The following is a 20,992-nucleotide window of genomic DNA, read 5'->3' on the forward strand; positions in this document are numbered from 1 at the left end:
TGGCACCTTGGGTAGCACCTTTCAGCACTTTGGATAGCGCTGCTAAGGTTTTGGCTGGTGGTAATTAACATCCTGAATGGAAGCACAGCTCCTCTGAAACTGGAGCCACCAGCTGCCACTACTGTGTAGGATTTATGTTCTCTGACAACAATGGTAATGTAGTGGCTAATGCCCAGCTGAACATTACAAGAGGCAGTATTAGTTTCAGTGGGAAGTAGAGTGAGTAGGAGGCTGAGACAGCCTAGTTCTTTGCAGAATTCTATTGGTCAGAGCAAATGTGGTAATAAATGTCAATGTAAAGAAGAAGGACCAGCAAGTACTTTGATGAAGGGTATTAAAGACAGGAAATAATAATAGATTTCCAAGGACCTTCATTGCTAAATGGAATACTTTCATAGTTTTACGCTGCTGCTTGGCACTAAAAGCATTATTTGGAAGACTGAGCTGCTGAGTTTCATCCTGGAATTGAAACTTCCATATGCCTTTACTTAGTGGGCTCTGATTTTGACAGCCCCTACAGTTGCTCACCCCCTTCATGGATCACTGCCTTGTTATGGCAAAGGGGCTTGCATAACTCAGTGAAGCCATAAGCTATGCCGTGCAGGGCCACCCAAAACGGACAGGTCATGGCAGAGAGTTCTGACAAAATGTGGTCCACTGGAGAAGGAAATGGCAACCCACTCCAGTATTCTTGCCAAGAAAACCCCATGGAACGTATCACAAGCCTAAAAGATATGACACCAGAAGGTTCGAAGGTGTCCAATATACTGCTGGGGAACAGCAGAGGGAATTTCCAAGTAGCACCAGAAAGAGTGAAGCGGCTGGGCCAAAGCCGAAAGGACACTCAGCTGTGGATGTGTCTGGTGGTGAAAAGAAAATCCGATGCTGTAAAGAACAATATTGTTTAGGAACCTGGAATGTAAGATCAACGAATCAAGGTAAGCTGGAGGTGGTCAAACATGAGATGGCAAGATTGAACATCGACATCTTGGGAACTAAAATGGACAAGCATGGGAGAATTTGATTCAGGTGACCATCATATCTACTACTGTGGGCAAGAATCCCTTAGAAGAAATGGAGTAGCACTCAAAGTCAACAAAAGGGTGGGAAAAGCAGTACTGGGGTACAACTCAAAAATGATAGAATGATCTCAGTATGAATCCAAGGCAAACCATTCAACATCACAGTAATTCAAGTCCATGCCCCAACCACTGAGGCTGAAGAAGCTGAGGTTGATCGGTTCTATGAAGACCTACAACACCTTCTAGAACTAACACCAAAAAAAGATGTCCTCTTCATCATAGGGGATTGGAATGCTAAAGTAGGAAGTCAAGAAATCACCAAGATAACAGGCAGGCATGGCCTTGGTGTACAAAATGAAGCAGGACAAAGGTTAATAGAGTGTTGCCGAGAGAACACGCTGATCATAGCAAACACTGTTTTCCAACAGCACAAGATGCGACTCTACACATGGACATCACCAGATGGTCAATATCGAAATCAGATTGATTATGTCCTTTGCAGCCAAAGATGGAGAAGCTCTATACAGTCAGTCAAAACAAGACCTGGAGCTGACTGTGGCTCAGATCATGAGCTTCTTGTTGCAAAATTTCAGCTTAAATTGAAGAACATAGGGAAAACCACTAAATCATTCAGGTATGACCTAAATCATATCCCTCATGAATATACAGTGGAGGTGAGGAATAGATTTAAGGGATTAGACCTGATAGACAGAGTGCCTGAGGAACTATGGACGGAGGTCCGTAACATTGTTCAGGAGGCAGCAACTCAATCCATCCCAAAGAAAAAGAAATGCAAGAAAGCAAAGTGGCTGTCTGATGAGGCTTTACAAGTAGCTGAGGAAAAAAGGGAAGCAAAAGGGAAGGGAGAAAGGGGAAGATATATCCAACTGAATGCAGAGTTCCAGAGAATAGCAAGGAGAGACAAGAAGGCCTTCTTAAATGAAAAATGGAAAGAAATCGAGGAAAACAATAGAATGGGAAAGACTAGAGATCTTTTCAAGAAAATCGGAGATCTCAAGGGAACGTTTTGTGCAAAGACGGGCATGATAAAGGACAAAGAAGTCAGGGACCTAACAGAAGCAGATGAGATTAAGAAGAGGTGGAAAGAATATACAGAAGAACTATACAGGAAAGATCTTAATGTTCCTGATAGCCATGTTAGTGCGGTCACTGAACTTGAGCCAGACATCCTCGAGAGTGAAGTCAAGTGGGCCTTAGGAAGCATTACTAACAACAAAGCTAGTGGAGAGGACAGTATTCCAGCTGAGCTATTTAAAATCCCAAAATATGCTGCTGTTAAAGTGCTGCACTCAATATGCCAACAAATTTGGAACACTCAACAATGGCCGCAAGACTGGAAAAGGTCAGTTTACATTCCAATGCCAAAGAAGGGCAATGCCAAAGATTGTTCAAACTTCTGCACAATTGTACTCATTTCACATGCCAGCAAGGTTATTGTCAAAATCCTATGAGCTAGGTTTCAGCAGTATGCGAACTGGGAACTACCAGAAGTACAAGCTGGGTGTCGAAGAGGCAGAGGAACTAGAGATCAAATCGCCAACGTTCGCTGGATCATGGAGAAAGCAAGAGAATTCCAGAAAAATGTCTATTTCTGCTTCATAGACTATGCTAAAGCCTTTGATCATGTGGATCACAACAAACTGTGGCAAATTCTTAAAGAGACGGGAGTACCAGACCACCTTACCTGTCTCCTGAGAAACCTGTAGGAGGGTCAAGAAGCAACAGTAAGAACTGGACATGGAACAACCGATTGGTTCAGACGATGAAACGAATAGCACCTGACAATCCAAAAACACAGGCAGTACTGATTTTACACAATCTATACATCACTGACCTGGCTCTTTTTCACCCTGTCTTTTTTGTGTGAGTGGCTCCATTTTTCATGTTCTTCCTCCTCCCAGCTGCAGGAAAGAGCATGCACTGCCAAGTTCGAAAACAGCCAAGACTGAGTTCTTTGTTCCTTTGCAGGCTGTATCAGGACCAACCCTGTATCAGGACAAACCCACATGGGCAATCTGTGATTCAATCAAACCGCACACCCTTTTACCTGTGAATGGGGCCACTGCCATGTGAAGGTTAAGCCACCCCACCCCCCAGTCCCCAGTTTATCTCTTTCCCTCTGGAAGAAAAACAAACAGATACACATGGTTTAAGCTGCACTGATGAATCCTAGAAAATGTTCCAAACACTGATTGCCATTGTAAGAACAGTCACCTCAATCCAGCCCGAGTTGAAAATAAGTGCACAAAATCGTTGCGTTGCCCTTATTTTCGCCGTAGTCTACATCCATTGCAATGAAAGAAAAAAAAAACGCCCCCGTGATAGGCTACATGACGATTCACGTAGCCTATCATGGCTAGATTTGCAAAGTCAGCTGTGATAGGCTACGTCAATCGTCACGTAGCCTATCACGGGTGACTTAAAAAAAAAAAAAAGTGTGTACGGATAATGGCGGCCCCATAGGGAGCCGCCATTCCCGTTCCTTATTTGGTCGCTGTAGCCTACGTAAAGATTTACGTAGACTATGGCGAAAATAACGGCAACGCTATTTGCGTTGCCCTTATTTTCGCCGTAGTCTACATCAACATTTACGTAGACTACAGCGACTAAATAAGGAACGCGAATGGCGGCTCCCTATGGGTAGGGGTGGACGGAAGTCACTTACCTTTCCTCGAAGGATGTTCGCGGTGGGGGGGAGGTGCTTCGCTGGTCCCCCCGCGAAGTTCCGTCCGGGGGGGAGGCTTCCTGCCTCGGCCCGGCCGAAATTCAGGCCGGGGGGGGAGGCTTCCCGCCTTGCCCCGGCCGAAATTCAGGCCGGGGAGGAGGCTTCCCGCCTCGCCCGGCCACGAACGCAAAAGTTAAAAAAAAAAAAAACGCCCCCTGATAGGCTACGTGACGATTCACGTAGCCTATCATGGCTAGATCTGCAAAGTCAGCCGTGATAGGCTATGTGAATCGTCACGTAGCCTATCACGGGTGACTTAAAAAAAAAAAAAAAAAGCGCGTACGCAAATGGCGGCCCCCATAGGTAGGGTTGGCGGAGAATTTCTCCCCGAAACTTCGGGGGGCTGAGCGCCAATGTGTTCGGCCCCCCGAACAAGTTTCGGGGAGAAATCCTCCGAACCCCCCCGCCCCCCGCACCCCCCCCGGGACGGGACTTACCTTCACCGAATGTCCCTCCCGGTGGCTGGTCCAGCCGGCGGTTCGGCGGGTGTTCGAGCGAGGCGGGAGCGGCAGCCGGTCTTTCGACTTTTGCCATTGCAATGAAGGGCGGCCCCACAGGGCGGCCACCCACACCGCCATTCGCGTACGTGCTTTTTTTTTTTTTTTTAAGTGACCCGTGATAGGCTACATGACGATTGACGTAGCCTATCACGGCTGACTTTGCAGATCTAGCCATGATAGGCTACGTGAATCAGGGGGGCGGGTTTTTTTTTTTAACTTTCGCGTTCGTGGCCGGGCGAGGCGGGAAGCCTCCTCCCCAGCCAGAATTTTGGCCGGGCCGAGATGGGAAGCCTCCCCCCCCGGCCTGAATTTCGGCCGGGCCGAAGCGGGAAGCCTCCCCCCCGGACGGAACTTCGCGGGGGGACCAGCGAAGCACCTCCCCCCCACCGCGAACATCCTTCGAGGAAAGGTAAGTGACTTCCGTCCACCCCTACCCATAGGGAGCCGCCATTCGCGTTCCTTATTTAGTCGCTGTAGTCTACGTAAATGTTGATGTAGACTACGGCGAAAATAAGGGCAACGCAAATAGCGTTGCCGTTATTTTCGCCATAGTCTACGTAAATCTTTACGTAGGCTACAGCGACCAAATAAGGAACGGGAATGGCGGCTCCCTATGGGGCCGCCATTATCCGTACACACTTTTTTTTTTTTTAAGTCACCCGTGATAGGCTACGTGACGATTGACGTAGCCTATCACAGCTGACTTTGCAAATCTAGCCATGATAGGCTACGTGAATCGTCATGTAGCCTATCACGGGGGCGTGTTTTTTTTTCTTTCATTGCAATGGCGGCAGCGGCAGCCGGTCAAAAGACCGGCTGCCGCTCCCGCCTCGCTCGAACACCCGCCGAACCGCCGGCTGGACCAGCCACCGGGAGGGACATTCGGTGAAGGTAAGTCCCGTCCCGGGGGGGGGTGGGGGGCGGGGGGGGCAGAGGATTTCTCCCCGAAACATGTTCGGGGGGCCGAACACGTTGGCGCTTGGCCCCCCAAAGTTTCGGGGAGAAATTCTCCGCCAACCCTACCCTATATACATGCAAAGATGCATTGAACCAGTTCCTCAGGTCTACTTTTTCTGCACTGGTTACTAGGGCTGTGCACCGCTTGTTCACCTGTGATGTTGTATACATGATGGCCTTATGGCTGCCATTTACATACAGTTTAATTTCTGGAAAAGATGAGGTGCTATTTTAAAAAAATGTGACTCTTTTGAAGACGACAGCTGAGGGTGCTTGCGACAGGTCCAGGTAAGGAGCTGGGGTCTTGTGCGGCTCGGCAGACAGCTCAAGGGGCCTATTCGGATGTCTGAATCTTGCCTTGGATCCAGAGTCCAAATAGGGTTGGACCAGGACTGAATCAGGCTGAGGTGGGTCAGGGTTGGTTCAGAAGCTCCAAAACAGCCTCCAAAGCAGGTTGCGGGGTCCATGCACAGTTGCGTTGGTTACACATGCAGAAACAGCTTCTGCATATGGAACTCCCTTACTGGATTGAAGCACAAATAAAGACAATTTTGTTGGTGGTGTTGCTGCTGCTGCTGTTATTATTATTAATAATAATTTTCCTGAGAGATAGAATCATAGAACCATAGAATAGTAGGGTTGGAAGGGGCCTACAAGGCCATCGAGTCCAATCCCCTGCTTAGTGCAGGAATCCAAGTCAGAGCATCCCTGACAGATGGCTGTCTGGCCTCATCTTGAATGCCTCCAGTGTGGGAGAGCCCACCACCTCCCTAGGTCATTGACAGTTCCATTGTCATATTGCTATCACAGTCAGGATGTTTCTCACAGTCAGGAGGAGGAGGAGGTGCAGGGAATGCTGATCAAATTTGCAGAAGACACAAAATTGGGCAGGATAGCTAATACTTTGAAAGACAGAAACAAAATTCAAAGTGATCTGGATAGACTGGAGTGCTGGGCAGAAAACAACAGAATGACATTTAATAGGGATAAATGCCAAGTTCTGCACCTAGGAAAAAGAAACCAAATGTACAGTTACAAGATGGGGGATATGTGGCTCAACCATACTACAAGCGAGAAGGATCTTGGAATTGTTGTCGATCAGAAGCTGAATATGAGCCAACAATGTGATGTGGCTGCAAAAAAGGCAAATGCTCTTTTGGGCTGCATTAATAGAAGCATAGCATCCAAATCGCAGGAAGTACTAGTTCCCCTCTACTCAGCACTGGTTAGACCTCATCTGGAGTACTGTGTCCAGTTCTGGGCACCACACTTGAAGAAGGATGCAGAGAAGAAGGCCAGGATCTCTTCTCAATCATCCCAGAGGGCAGGACACAGGATAATGGGCTCAAGTGACAGGAAGCCAGATTCTCTGACTTGGATTCCTGCATTGAGCAGGGGGCTGGACTCGATGGCCTTGTAGGCCCTTTCCAACCCTACTATTCTATGATCTATGATTCTAAGTGACAGGAAGCCAGAGTCTGGCTGAACATCGGGAAAAACTTCCTGACTGTTAGAGCAATACGACAATGGAACCAATTACCTAGGGAGGTGGTGGGCTCTCCCACACTGGAGGCGTTCAGAACGAGGCTGGACAGCCATCTATCAGGGATGCTCTGAGTTGGATTCCTGCATTGACCAGGGGGTTGGACTCAATGGCCTTGTAGGACCCTTCCAACCCTACTATTCTATGATTCTATGATTCTATGTTCAGCCCGAATCTGGCTTCCTGTAACTTGAGCCCATTATCCCATGTCCTGCCCTCTGGGATGATTGAGAAGAGATCCTGCCCTTCCTCTCTGTGACAACCTTTCAAGTACTTGAAGAGTGCTATCATATCTCCCCTCAGTCTTCCCTTCTCAAGGCTAAACATGCCCAGTTCTTTCAGTCTCTATTCATAGGGCTTTGTTTCCAGTCCCCTGATCATCTTTGTTGCCCGCCTCTGAACCCTCTCCAGCTTGTCGGCATCTAGGGATGTCAGAGAATTCTGCCACAGATCTTGGTGAGGCCAAATGCCAGTGCATTCGGACCCCCGAAATTCATGGTGGAACAAAGCCCCCCCACCCCCCACCCCACGAAATGGGCCTGGAAAGGAGTCTGCGGCCGCCATTCGCTTCCTCATCATAGCCGTGATAGGCTACGTAAATACTTACGTAGCCTATCACGGCTAACGCAGGGATGCCATTTGCAAGTATTTGCATTTATGTAAGTATTTACGTAGCCTATCACAGCTTAACTAAGGGAACGCAAATGGAGGCAGCTATGGCAGCCGCCATTTGCATTCCCTTTTTTTTGCCGTTTTAGCTTATGTAAATATTTACAAAGGCTAAAACGGCAAAAAGAAAGGGAAAGGAAATGGCGGCCACTTCCCTTAACTAAGGGAACGCAAATGGAGGTGGCTACAGCAGCTGCCATTTGCGTCCCTGCAGGCTGCCCAGCGGCCAGATGTCTGGCTGTGGGCAGCCCCGGCCGGCGGCTCTGCAGAATCTTGGCGGAGCGGAGCCGGCCAAAGAGAATTTCGGGGGGAGGGACGGAGCACCTCCCCCCCACGAATGTCACCCTTCGAAAAGGTAAGTGACTTTCGTACATCCCTATTGCATCCTTCTTAAAGTGTCTTGCCCAGAACTGGACACAGTACTCCAGATGAGGCCTAAGCAGTGCTGAGTAGAGGGGAACTAGTACTTCCCAGGATTTGTAAGCTATGCTTCTATTAATGCAGCCCAAAATGGCATTTCCCTTCTTTGCAGCCACATCACATTGTAGATCCATGACTATAATAGTCTACGCTGATGCAACTTTATATGAATTACAGGGTTCATTTGAATTAGGGATGCTGGAGAAATTTGAGATGGATTAAAATGAGCTCAATTTCTAAGAATCTAGGGATGTACAAAACACCTACCTGGCTCTGCGCTGGGCAATCTGCGGTGGGGGGGAGGCGCTCCGTCCCTCCCCCCGGAATTCTGCTCGGCCGGCTCTGCTCCACGGCCAAGCCGTGGAGCCGTCGGCCAGCTCTGGCTGCCCGCAGCCGGACATCCGGCCGCTGGGCAGCCCTGCAGGGATGCAAATGGCGGCTGTCATAGCCACCACCATTTGCATCCCTGTATTTGCATCCCTGCAGTAGCCGCTGCCATTTGCGTACGCTGGGTTTTCCCCCCGCCACCGTGATAGGCTATGTAAATACTTACGTAGCCTATCACGGCCTCTACAGGGACGCAAATGGCGTCCCTGTGTTAGCCATGATAGGCTATGTACATATTTATGTAGCCTATCATGGCTATGAAGAGGAGGAAGTGAATGGCGGCCGAAGGACGGGCGCCATTTGCAAAGCAGCGCAGACAGGAGCAGGGAAGTGCTCCGTTTCACGCGCCTCTCGTGGGGTGGAGGCGGCGGGGACTTCGTCCCGAGTGCCTTTTGTGTGTGTGTGGGGGGGCTTCGTTCTGTGACAGATTTCAGGGGGCTGAATGCCGTGGCATTCAGCCTCACTGAGATCTGTCATGGAATTCTCTGACATCCCTATAAGAATCCGACCTGTGGAATCGACTGCAGAGCACCTTCCCCTGGCTGTGTAGTCTGTGGACGTTGGGATGATTTTTTTACTTTCCCGAAATGTACGCATATAAATCCATAGAGAAATACTAAGTTTTTGCTGAGGAAACATTGAATGGAATGGGGGACAATACACTAAATGTTACATACTGAGGTAAATTATGTAAATTCTTATGTAAATACTTAAGTAAATATTTACATAAATATTTCCGTATTTTTCCACATGATGGAAAGAAAGAATATTCACATCCGTCTGTGGTAGGGATGTACAAAATTCACTTACCCTTGTGGAGCTTGGATTCGCGGTGGGGGGAGGAGCTTCGTCCCTCCCCCTGGAATCCTCCCTGGGCCGGCTCTGCTCCATGGCGGCTCCGTGGAGCCGCCGGCCAGGGCCATCCGCAGCCAGAGTTCCAGCTGCGGACGGGCTGCTGTGGACATAAATGGCGGCCGCCATAGCGGCTGCCATTTATGTCCAGCCAGGCTGCCGTGATAGGCTATGTAAGTATTTACGTAGCCTATCATGGCAAGCCCCCCCCAACTGCGTACACAAATGTTTACGTAAATATTTACATAGGCTATTATGGTGAAAAAAATGGAATGCAAATAGCGCCCACTACGCTATTTGCGTTCCCCTCGTTTTTCGCTGTAATAGCCTATGTAAATATTTACGTAGGCTAAAACATCTAAAAATAGGGAACGCAAATGGCGGCCACTGTAGCCGCTGCCATTTGCGTATGCTTTTTTTTTTTTTTGCCTTGCCGTGATAGGCTACGTAAATACGTGATAGGCTACGTGAATGCACTGGCATTCGGCCTCACTGAGATCCATGGCAGAATTCTCTGACATCCCTAGTCTGTGGGTGGATGATGGAATGAGAGATTCCTGACAATCTGTGAAACACAGACGGAGCGGATTTTCAACAGTCCGTACGTCTCAAATTTGAATTGAGAAAAGTTAAATTATAGTATTGACTATGGGCTTGACTAGGGACGTGCGAACCCACCCCCATCCAGGTTCTCCAGGTGCCCACCCAGCCCCTGCCCCCACTTGCCACTCCCTGGACAACACTTGAGTCCCTCCTGCACTTGGCGAGCAGCCTGTACTCACTCCGATGGCCGCGTCAAGTGCCACAGTCACCATTTTTTGAAAAATAAATTGGCGATAACAAAAATGTGCATATTTGCATGTGTGCAAAATGCTTATTTTTGTGCATACACAAATATGCACATTTTTGCAATCGCCATTTTATTTTTCAAAAAATGGCAACTGCAGAGCTTGACAAGGCCACCAGCATTAGTGCGGGCTGCTCGCTGAGCGGGGGCAGGGGCTCATTAAGTGGGACTCAGGGGTGCGGGCAGGGGGGGGTTCTGCAGGATTCCCAGATGGAATTGGGCGCCCATGCCATCCCTAGGCATGACTGAAATTCCCCTAAAATTGTCAGCTTTACCTAATTGGTCAAACAGATGATGAGGGCAAAATCTGAAGGCACAGGAGGCAGCCACCATGCTAAAGCTAAGCAGATCTGGGTCTGGTCAGTGCTTGATGGGGAGACTACCTGGGAACCTCATGTAGCCACTTTGAGTTGGTGGGATATAAATGTAATAAATAAATAGATCAATCAATCAGCTAAACCCATAGAATCTGGGCTGTATAGATTTTTTCCCTGAATACTGTACATTTGTCTTGTATGCAATGCTGTGATTGATTAAGGCAAGCTGTTAATTATGGGCCTGTTCAGGCATCCACAGAATTGTTGCAGTTCTTTGTTTGTTTGTTCACCAGGCCTGTTCTCAAGGCAGATGCTGTTCTGAATATGATTCTGAATGAAAATCTGCCAACTTAGCTGTCTGGCCATGCCCTATGTGACTCTTTCCCAGCTCCAGTTAAATGACATTTGTCACACTTAAGCACAAACAATTATTAATAATTTTCATTTCATTATGAGCACTACAATGAAATGTCAACAACTTTTAAAAATGCAGCAGGAGTGTACAAATTAATTTTGATTTTCAGAAGTGTAATTATTTTTGTAAGTACCAGACTGAGTAATCATTTGGGGTGCTATTATTCGTGCAATCAATTATCCTGAGATATACTTATCTGGTTTCAAACATGATTTCCTACTGTCACCTGTTGGTGGGATTGATGTTTTTTGATGAAAGAACATTAGGAATCAGTTTCCAGTTCAGCCCCTGGGAATTATTTGAAAAAGGCAGCCTTTCTATAAATAACCCATTTAAATTTTGCAGTTAATTCTGTAGGTCCATCTATGGTGGAAATGCAATGGAGGGGGAAAGTAGGGATGGCGCGAGTGCTGAATTGCATACAGGAGTCCAGAGGACTCCTCCCTGCTGCCCTCCCTCTGAGCTGTGCCTGCCAAGCCCTTGCCCCTGCTCACCCCCCCACCACGCTCGCCGAGCTGTCAGCACTCACCCAGGACCTGTCCTCAAGTGCTGCAATCGCCATTTTACGGGAAAAAATGATAACCGTGAATATGCACACATCTAGTTGTATGGAAAATGGCGACTTGAATCACCCATATATGCAAGGTTACAGGTGTAAATGGGCCATTTAGGCCTGTAATCTTCTTATATGGGCGATTCACAGCACCATTTTGAGTAGAACTAGATGTGCGCATATTCGCGATCACCATTTTTTAATTTTAATTTTTGCAAAATGGCACTCGCAGTGCTCGAGGATGTGTGTCAAGGGCTCCTTGGAGGCCTCTCTCAGTCTAATCCAGTAGCCAAGTCCAGACACAGACAAAGGGATTCCTTTCAAAGCTTTATTTTTCTTTTATAACTTAACAACTCTACCGTTTGCAACTAGATCTGAGCAGCTATGCCCTAAGTTGGAACAGTTGGTTCCCGTTTGAAAGGGAATTACTGGCAGACCCCTGAACGTAAGGACTAGGGAGAGTCCCTCCCCTTTTTCCCTTGGATCCTCTGGGCGCAGCCGTTGTTTGCGCGCCAACTAGGCACTACTCCTCCTTTCTGCGCCCTCCATTTGGCGCCGCTCTCTGCGTCAGCGTCGCGCGTCCACCAAGTCTGCTATCCACACTCTGTCACTCCCAGGACTGCTATCTAAGCTAGGAATGCTGGTGGGAGGAATCTCCGTCAGCTGTTGGCCCTGGGAAAGAGGAGCGCGCTCCTCTCCCAGGAGCGACTGCTCTTCCTCAGAATCAGAACTACTCTGGGATTCTATGGGCTCAGTGTCCACCTTGACAGTGTGGGAGGCTTGGCGAGTGGGGGGAGGTCAAGAGTGGGCTTGGGGGCACATGAACAGGAACGGGGGCTGAGCAGGCATACAGAGAACCTGGATTGGGGGGGGGTTGCCCATCCATCCCTAAGGGAAAGAGAGTACTTTAATCCTCAATTGTGTTGCTACATGCCAGAGAGCAAAGTGCTATACTGCTGTGGGCATTCAGTCTGTGGGCCCTCCAGAGATGAAATAGAACAAAAAATAGGGTGGCAGATGCAGAAAACCAAATATGAAAATGCAGTTAGCACACAACTGAAAACTGATCTAGGTATATTAATCCAATCATGTGACAATATTGAAACAAACTTGCAATCATTTATAATTTTTGCTGCTTATATCTTTGAGTGAAAATGATTAGTGCTTAAACAAAAATAATACAAATGTGGAAAAAACCCAATGTAAATATTATACATGTAAAAGAAAATTTAAACATCTATATAAAACAATATATTCAAAAAAGTATTTCTGAAAATCTTTTCCCAAAAGTCTCTTCTGGGCATCATCTGACTTTCTTTCTTTCTTTCTTTCTTTCTTTCTTTCTTTCTTTCACATTTGTATTATTCTTGTTTAAGCACTAATCATTTTCACTAAAAGATATAATCAGCAACAATTATAAATGATTGTGTGTTTCAGTATTGTCACATTATGAGATTAATATACCCGGACCAGTTTTCAGTTGTGTGCTAATTGTATTTTCATATTTGTCCCTCCAAAGATGATGCAGAAGTCACATACACTGTGCCATGAGAAAAGCGCTATTAACATTATAAATTGTATAGACTGCACAATATTGCTTTGCACACCAAGGGAAACATGCATACTTAGAACAACTCAGTCAGTGGTTGCACAGCTTAAACACTACTGACCCTAGGATGTAGTGCAAGATTGGACAAAATATGCATGCTACATTTTACAACCAGTTTTTTTTAACACTACAAAGTCCATGATGGAGAATGTGAGGAAACAATTTGCTAAGAGAACACCTGGGTGGCTACAGAAGCAATGTAGCAATGTACTACAGGAGTATATTTGGAAGAACTGGGCTTTTTTCCCTCTTTTTTTTAAATTTGAACAGCAGATTTGCTGCAGAAATCCCTTGTTCGGACTGGGAAAATGGAATTAATAATGCAATTTCTGCCTTTTGTGAGTTTTGCGTATGTGTGGGCAAGATACTAGGTTTTAGTTGTTGTGAACTGCCCAGAGAGCATCAGCTATTTGGCTGTATAGAAATGTAATAAAGAAATGAAATAAATAAATACAATTTCATCAGATGCATGATGCAAATAGAGAATGCGGTGGGCTGAAGTGGCATGGAGGAAAAAGCAAGATAAAATGTGAGACCAAAAGGTAGTGAGAATGCAAAGAACACATCCTGACAGTTGGAGTGTGAAACATGAATAGAGCACATAATCAAAACATAATTGGTATTTGCTGAAGCATAAAAACACATCTATAAAACAATTGCTGCTAAAATAAAATGGGAGGCATCAATCACTTTTTCTAGTAAGACAACCTACTATGATCCTTTAAAAAATTATGAGATATAGAGTAAACTCTGTTAATCAGTTCCAAGCATGTGAATGAATGGAAAGGAACTGAACCTTAACAGTGGGAACCAATGGGAGAGAATTTCAGTCTCCCTAGAGATTCCATCTCTTGCCTTAAGATAAACACACTAAAAAAACAAATAAAAAAGATTCAGTGGATGGTTAGAACAAAAAGTGACAATTAGAGCTGCATGACAAAATTTGCACTGTATTTGACACCCTATATGCCTTACACATGGGAACGCGGTGGCTTAGTGGGTAAGACGCTGAACTGCAGACTGGAAGGTCGGCAGGTCAGCAGTTCGAGACCCGAGTGCTGCGTGACGGAGTGAGCTCCCGTCTTCAGTCCCAGCTTCTGTCAACCTAGCAGTTCGAAAGCAAGACATTGCAAGTAAATAAATAAGCTCTTCGGCTTAGAAACGGGGATGAGCACCGCACCCTAGAGTCGGACATGACTGGTTGAGGACACCTTTACCTTTACCTTTTATGCCTTACACATGCAACTTAGCTAAGGCCTGATTGGTTAAGGCCTGAAATTATATATTACCATAGTGGCATGGAACCTAATTCTCTGTGGTATCATGCCAATCCAGTCCAGTAACATCTGGATGGAAGAAGAACCAAATAGGCAGGACAAATGATGCAGTTCCCTCCCAGACCAGTGTCACCCTGTCAGGCTTCCCCTTATGACCTGGGCCCCCTGAACAACTCCTTAAGGATCTCTTGCCTCCTTAGGAGCCCCTCCTTCCATCTTTTAAACTCCCCCTTCCCAATAGCATGGGGTTTAGGCTGTAGACATGGGGTGATTGGCACTTCAAACAACTGGGTGTTAACCACAACAGTTTACTGGTAAATAAAAGCAAGCAAACTACAACTAAAGGTACGTACAGAATAGAGCTGAGTGATCCAAAAGGCATTAAGATAAAATAAAGATTGCAAAACACAATTTCCTGTACTCTAGCTGCACTTAGACTGCTCCAGGCTGCTTCTTCCTGCTCTCTTTTCAGGCTCTCATCTTCTCTCTCTGTCTCTGGTCTTCCTCTCTCTGGTCTCCATCCCTTTATATCCCCTCCTTCCCCCAAACCAAAAATACTGTTTCAAACTGGGAGAAATAAAACCTAACTCAGGAAAATGAAACTAACCAGGGAAATGAAACTGCTCCTCTTGGGGATACCCTTTCCCAACAACAACAACAACAACAGGCTCTAAGACTGATATTTCCACCTTGCCTCTGTAGGCCTCAAACCTTCACACACCTGCCCTGGCAAAATTTGCATGGAGTAGAATTTAGACATTCTTCCCATCCACACCTTTCCCCCATCTAGAGTCTAGCTGAATAGGATGGGGAGTATTCTTGAGTTTGCAGCACCCACATCATTATGGTACTATATGAATAGGGATGTATGATAGTCACTTACCTTTTTGCGGATTCTGTTCATGGTGGTGGGGGGAGGCATTCCGTCCCTCCCCCCGGAATCCTCAATGGGGGGGAGGCGATCCGGTCCTCCCCCCCAGAATCCTCGACAGCCGGTTGTGCTCCACGGCAGCTCCGCGGAGCAGCCGGCCAGGCCCAGGCCAGGGCTGTCCGCAGCCGGATTTCCGGCCGCGGAGGGCTCTGGGTAAAAAAAACACAAAAAACGTGTACACAAATCACAGCGGCTACATTTGCGTTCCTTATCTTTCGCCGTCTTAGTCTACGTAAATATTTACATAGACTATGACGAAGACCAGAAAGGGGAATGCAAATAGTGTACTGGGCACTATTTATGTTCCCCTTTCTTGTCTTCGTCTTAGTCTATGTAAATATTTATGTAGACTAAGACGGCGAAAAATAAGGAACGCAAATGGCGGCGGCCATAGCCGCCGCCATTTGTGTACACTGTTTTTTTTACCCAGACGTGATAGGCTACGTAAGTCTTTACATAGCCTATCACGACTGGGGGGGGGGGAAGAAAAAAACACAGACTGCAAATGGCAGCGGTGGCAGCCGGTCAGAAGACAAATTGCCACCGCCGCCGCTGCCGCCGCCGCCACTGCCGCTGCTGGAGCTGCTGCTGTCTGAAACATCTGCTCCAGGTAAGTCTCATCCTGGGGGGGATCCACGGGGGACGGGGGGGTGGCAGGCTGTTCCGTGATGGATTTCAGGGGGCCGAATGCACTGGCATTCGGCCTCACCGAGATCCGTCACGGAATTTTCTGACATCCCTCTATATGAATCAGTGAACACACTGGTGATTAATCAAACAAGAAGTCTTTAATTGCCTGACCAATCTACTTGGGGAGAAATACCATCTTACCAGTAATAAAGTTGTTGCTGTAGCCTCTATGGCTGCTCTTACCTTGCTACAGTCATGTTCATGCTGATGTGGTTAGGATGAATGTCATAGTTATATGACTGTCAGGGTTGGATCTGAGCCCATAGAGCCCCAAGGCAGCTCTGATTCTCAGGAGGAGATACAGCCCATGGGAGAGAAACCATCTCAGGTTCCAGAGGCACAGCTGGAGGGGGAGCCCCCCACTGCTCACATTCCTGGGAGCGACACTGACCCTGGCATGGAGAGGGAGGAACAACTTGAGCTTTCAGATGCAAGGTGCAGGCGCAAGCACAAGCGAGAGGTTGCAGAAGCTGAGCTGAGGCACTCTGCCTGGTTGGCTCGACGTCAGCAACTGTGCCCCGAGGCCCCACAGGAAAGGGGGAGAATTTCCCCTCTTACTCCTTAAGTTCAGAGAGTTGCTATGCTTTTCTCCAAATGGAGACCAACTGATGTCCTAACCCTTAGAAACCCCTGGTAGGCTGATCCTTTGTATTTCCTCTGAGTCTCAGGCAATTAGCATCTGTAAGCCTCATTAATCTGAATGGAAATAAAGCTTTGGAAAGCAGCCGTTTTGTTTGACTGTTGATTCCGGCTATTGGAGGGCTTAAAAGACTACAGGGGCATTCCTGACAATGACCTCTTAATACAGGGATGCATTGTTATTTTCCCCTGACCTTCTGTTGAACCTCCTGCCCACTTTGTCATCTCCTCTTACTCTGCAGACATGTTGGCCTCTTGAGCCATCTGCATTCCTTGGATTTCATGAGCCAGACTTCCGTTTCCTATGATCTCTAACTAAACTTAGGACCTTTTTATGGAAACTGACAAGCGTGCACACACACACACCGGCTCCATTAGGAAAACAACCTCACATAGGGCTTATTATTTAATTGATTTGTTAAACCTATTTCTAGGCTGCCTTTCAGGACAGGAGCCCTCCTAAGGCAGCTTATGGTAATAAAACAGGCTGATGCTATTTCATAAGAACAACAATCTAAGACACAAACATAAAAGCACAGACATACATAATTGGGGGGAGGCCAGAGTAAACAAGTAGGTTTTCAGAACCTTCCTAAAAGCTGGCAAAGTTGGGGCCTGATGGACCCTCTGAGGCAGCCCATTCCAGAAATGAGGGGCCATTGCAGAAAAGTCCCTCCATCAAGTATCTGCCCACCTAACAGCTCTCAAAAATCAAAAATGGGCAAATGAGAAAGGTATTTGTTGCCTCTTCTTAAAGCACAGGCAGGCTGATTTGGCATATGGGTGAAGGTGTTCCTCTCACACACGAGATTTAACCCTGTAATATTCCAAAAGCAAACTGTATACAAAAATGTAAGACAGTTCTGTTTCCTCACACCCTCCCTCTTTATGTTGCTGGTAGACATAAACAGAATGTGTATGTTTGTGCGAATGTGCTTGAGCATATATATGTAAAGTTTTGAGCTTGCAAATCACTGTCTTTGCAGGTCATACACTTCGTATTGCAGAAAACATGTTGGAGCTGGCCCTGAGGATCTGACAATAGCTTGCCTATCCCTGCAAGGCCAAAAAAGAAAGAAAAGAAAAGAAGTTGATCTCCCTCCAGTAAAAGAGCTTGCCAAAACTTCACTTTCAGCAGGAACTTCCAACTGGTTCAGATTTCAGATGCCATATGCTTGAGAGATTTCTGGAGCAGCGTTACACTGCTTGTGACTGCAGCTGCTGCTGCCAGGCCAAGAGCTGGCCCTGGGGATATCAGAAGCTACCTTCTTGCCTCTTATATTGGATCGTGGCTTTGAGTTCTGCACCAATTCCTCCAGGAATAGTTTGATTTTGTGCTTTTAGCACAGCTTGCTGCATGCAGTATTAGCATCTGCTGATGAAAAATAAATAATGCAGAATGAATTTGAAACAAATGGAAATGCCATCATAGTCATTTCTGGCCTTCCAGGGGCTTCCCAGATGCCAAAAGATAGGCAAGATATGTTGTAAATATGCCTGGTCTTGCATCACAGATATAGCTGTGGCATCACCTAAGAGACCAGACTGACATGGGAAGAATTAGCTTTAACAGCATGAAATGGTTTTGATCCCATTTTCATTTCCATGGAAAGTGAAACCTGACTGTTTCTGAAGGCCTGTCCTTCCCATCCAATCAAATCTGCAGCAGTGGACATGCGTTCCTTCACAGTGAGGACAATATGTGGTTTTCATTAGTGCCAAGTGACATCATCACGTAATCAGATCTGATCGGCTTCATGGAACCACCACTGTTGCACAAAAATGCTAGTTTCACCCCCTGGAGGCTAGTCCAATTTGCCCCAAAGAGGAGAGTCAACCTCAGGCTGGGTCCAACTCAATTTTATTGTTTGCAAACAGTTCGACAGAGGAGCTCACGCTCAAAAGCAGAGTCGACCACAGGCTAAGCCCGTGCTAGAGTTTTATTGCTTAGCTTGCATTCATCAGCCAGCGTGTTACTTTTGATTGGTTGCCAGCGGTTTACCTAGCAACCTTATCTTAGGGTTACTGTCTGCTCATTTCAGGCATGCGCAGCTCTTTACAATGCTATGCCTGCTTAAGGCACATACAATGGCATCAGGTTACAATTCTTTACCACACCATCACGTTCTGTACTTGAACACTGGCTACGTCCATGCAGTGAAGAAGAAGTCCTAGAAAAGAAGCCAGAACAGAATATCAGGGCTGCCAATGGGCACTAAAAATGGAAAAGGCTATAGGATAAAGTTGTTATATAGGTGCTTTTTGTAGCCTCTGAAAGCCCACTTTCCTCCTTGAAACTGGTCAGGAGTGAAACTGGTCAGGCGTGAACATCTGCTCCATTAGGAAAAAAAAACCCTCACATAGGGCTTATTATTTAATTGATTCGTTTAATGTATTTCTAGGCTGCCTTTCAGGACAGGAGCCCTCCTAAGGCAATTTAAAATAGTAAAACAGGCTGATACTATTTTGTAAGAACAACAATCTAAGAAACAAACAAACATAAAAGCACAGACACATAATCGGGGGGAGGCCAGAGTAAACAAGTAGATTTTCAGAACCTTCCTAAAAGCTGGCAATGGACCCTCTGTGGCAGCCCATTCCAGAAATGAGGGGCCACTGCAGAAAAGTCCCTCTGCCCACCTAACAGCTCTCAAAAGTGGGCAAATAGGAAAGGTATTTGTTGCCTCTTCTTAAAGCACAGGCAGGCTGATTTGGCATATGGGTGAAGGTGATCCTTCAGTTAATTTGGCCCCAGCCATTTAAAGCTTTAAAGATCAAGACCAGCACTTTATACTGGGCTCTGCAATGCACTGGTAACTAGTGCAGCTGGCACAGTATAGGTTATATATCATTTGACCACCTCGCTCCCACTAACACTCTGGTGGTCATATTCTGCATCAGCTGAAGTTTCTGAGCAATCTTCAAAGGCAGCCCTATGTACAGCACATTGCAGTAGTCTATCCTGGATGTCACCACCAGTGCATGGATAACTGAAGCATGGTCCGTCTCTCAAGAAAGGCAGCACAGCACACTAATGGTGAGATGTGCCATATTTCTCTTTAAATTATAATAATTATTTCTATACATAGAAATAATTATTATAATTTAAAGAGAAATATGGCACATTTATATTTCTATATAATTATAGAAATAATTATAATTATTATTTCTATACATTTCTATACATAGAAATTAACATAGGCAAAGCCTATGCAAATCAGTGTCCCCTTTTGTCCTTTTTTTTGGATGATGCATTTTCTTTTTGTTCGGCAGTTCATAAGTATTCATCCTAAGGCTGTTGCAAGTAGGGATGCTGGAGAAATTCAAGATGAACTAAAATGAGCTCGGATTTCTAAGAATCCTGTGGAATCTGCTGTGGAGCAACTCCTCAGGCTGCACAGAGTCCATGGACTTTCAGATGATTTTTTTACTTTCCCCAAATTCACACATATAAATTCACAGAAAAAATACATATGTTTCTGCTGAGGAAATGTTGAATGGAATAAGGGACAATAGGCTAAATGTTTTGTGCTAAAGCAAAGTATGTAAATACTTATGTAAACATTTATTTGATTATTGCTGCATGATGAAAAAATAATATTTGCATCCATCTGTGGGTGGATGATGGAACAAAAGGCACCTGACAATCCATGAAACACAGGCGGAGCAGATTTTAGACAGTCTGTACATCCCTAGTTGCAAGTAGGGGTGGACGAAAGTCACTTACCTGTCCTCAAAGCTTGTTCGCGGTGGGGGGGAGGTGCTTCGCTGCTCCCCCCGTGAAGTTCAGGCCAGGGGGGAGGCTTCCCGCCTCGCCCGGCTGAAATTCCGGCCGGGGGGGAGGCTTCCCGCCTCGCCCGGCCGAAATTCAGGCCGGGGAGGAGGCGCCTCGCCTTGCCCGGCCGCGAACTCCAAAGTTTTTTTTTTTAAAAAAAAAACGCCCCCGTGATAGGCTACATGACGATTAACGTAGCCTATCACGGCTAGATCTGCAAAGTCAGCCGTGATAGGCTACGTTAATCGTCACGTAGCCTATCACGGGTGACTTAAAAAAAAAAAAAAAAAAAAGTGCGTACGCAAATGGCGGCCCCCATTGGGAGCCGCCATTCACGTTCCTTATTTAGTCGCTGTAGCCTACGTAAAGATTTACGTAGACTACGGCGAAAATAAGGGCAACGCAAATAGCCCTGGACGAACACCCGCCGAACCGCCGGCCGGACCCGCCGCTGGGAGGGACATTCGGCAAAGGTAAGTCCCATCCCGGGGGGGGGGTGGAGGGGTGCAGAGAATTTCTCCCCGAAACTTGTTCAGGGGGCCAAACACGTTGGCGCTCGGCCCCCCGAAGTTTCGGGGATAAATTCTCCGCCATCCCTAGTTGCAAGCCAGGCCCCAGGCCTACTAGATTTTGAATGCTTCTATGCATGATTATGGCAACATCCAGTGCACAAAGAGACTCTGCCACAGCTCCTGATGTCAGCACTCCCACTGACCACTCAGCATTTTAGGGGAAAGAGAGGGCTGCACCGGATTCTGTGCTGGGGGCCCAGTTTGTTCCAGATTAGTGATGGATGACCCTCTCCCCCATTCATTTCAGAATGACATGGATATAAATTGAGCT

The sequence above is a fragment of the Heloderma suspectum genome, chromosome 4, assembly GCF_057233095.1.
Source record: "Heloderma suspectum isolate Gila_16-S chromosome 4, 16-S_ref, whole genome shotgun sequence".
Classification (NCBI taxonomy): domain Eukaryota; kingdom Metazoa; phylum Chordata; class Lepidosauria; order Squamata; family Helodermatidae; genus Heloderma; species Heloderma suspectum.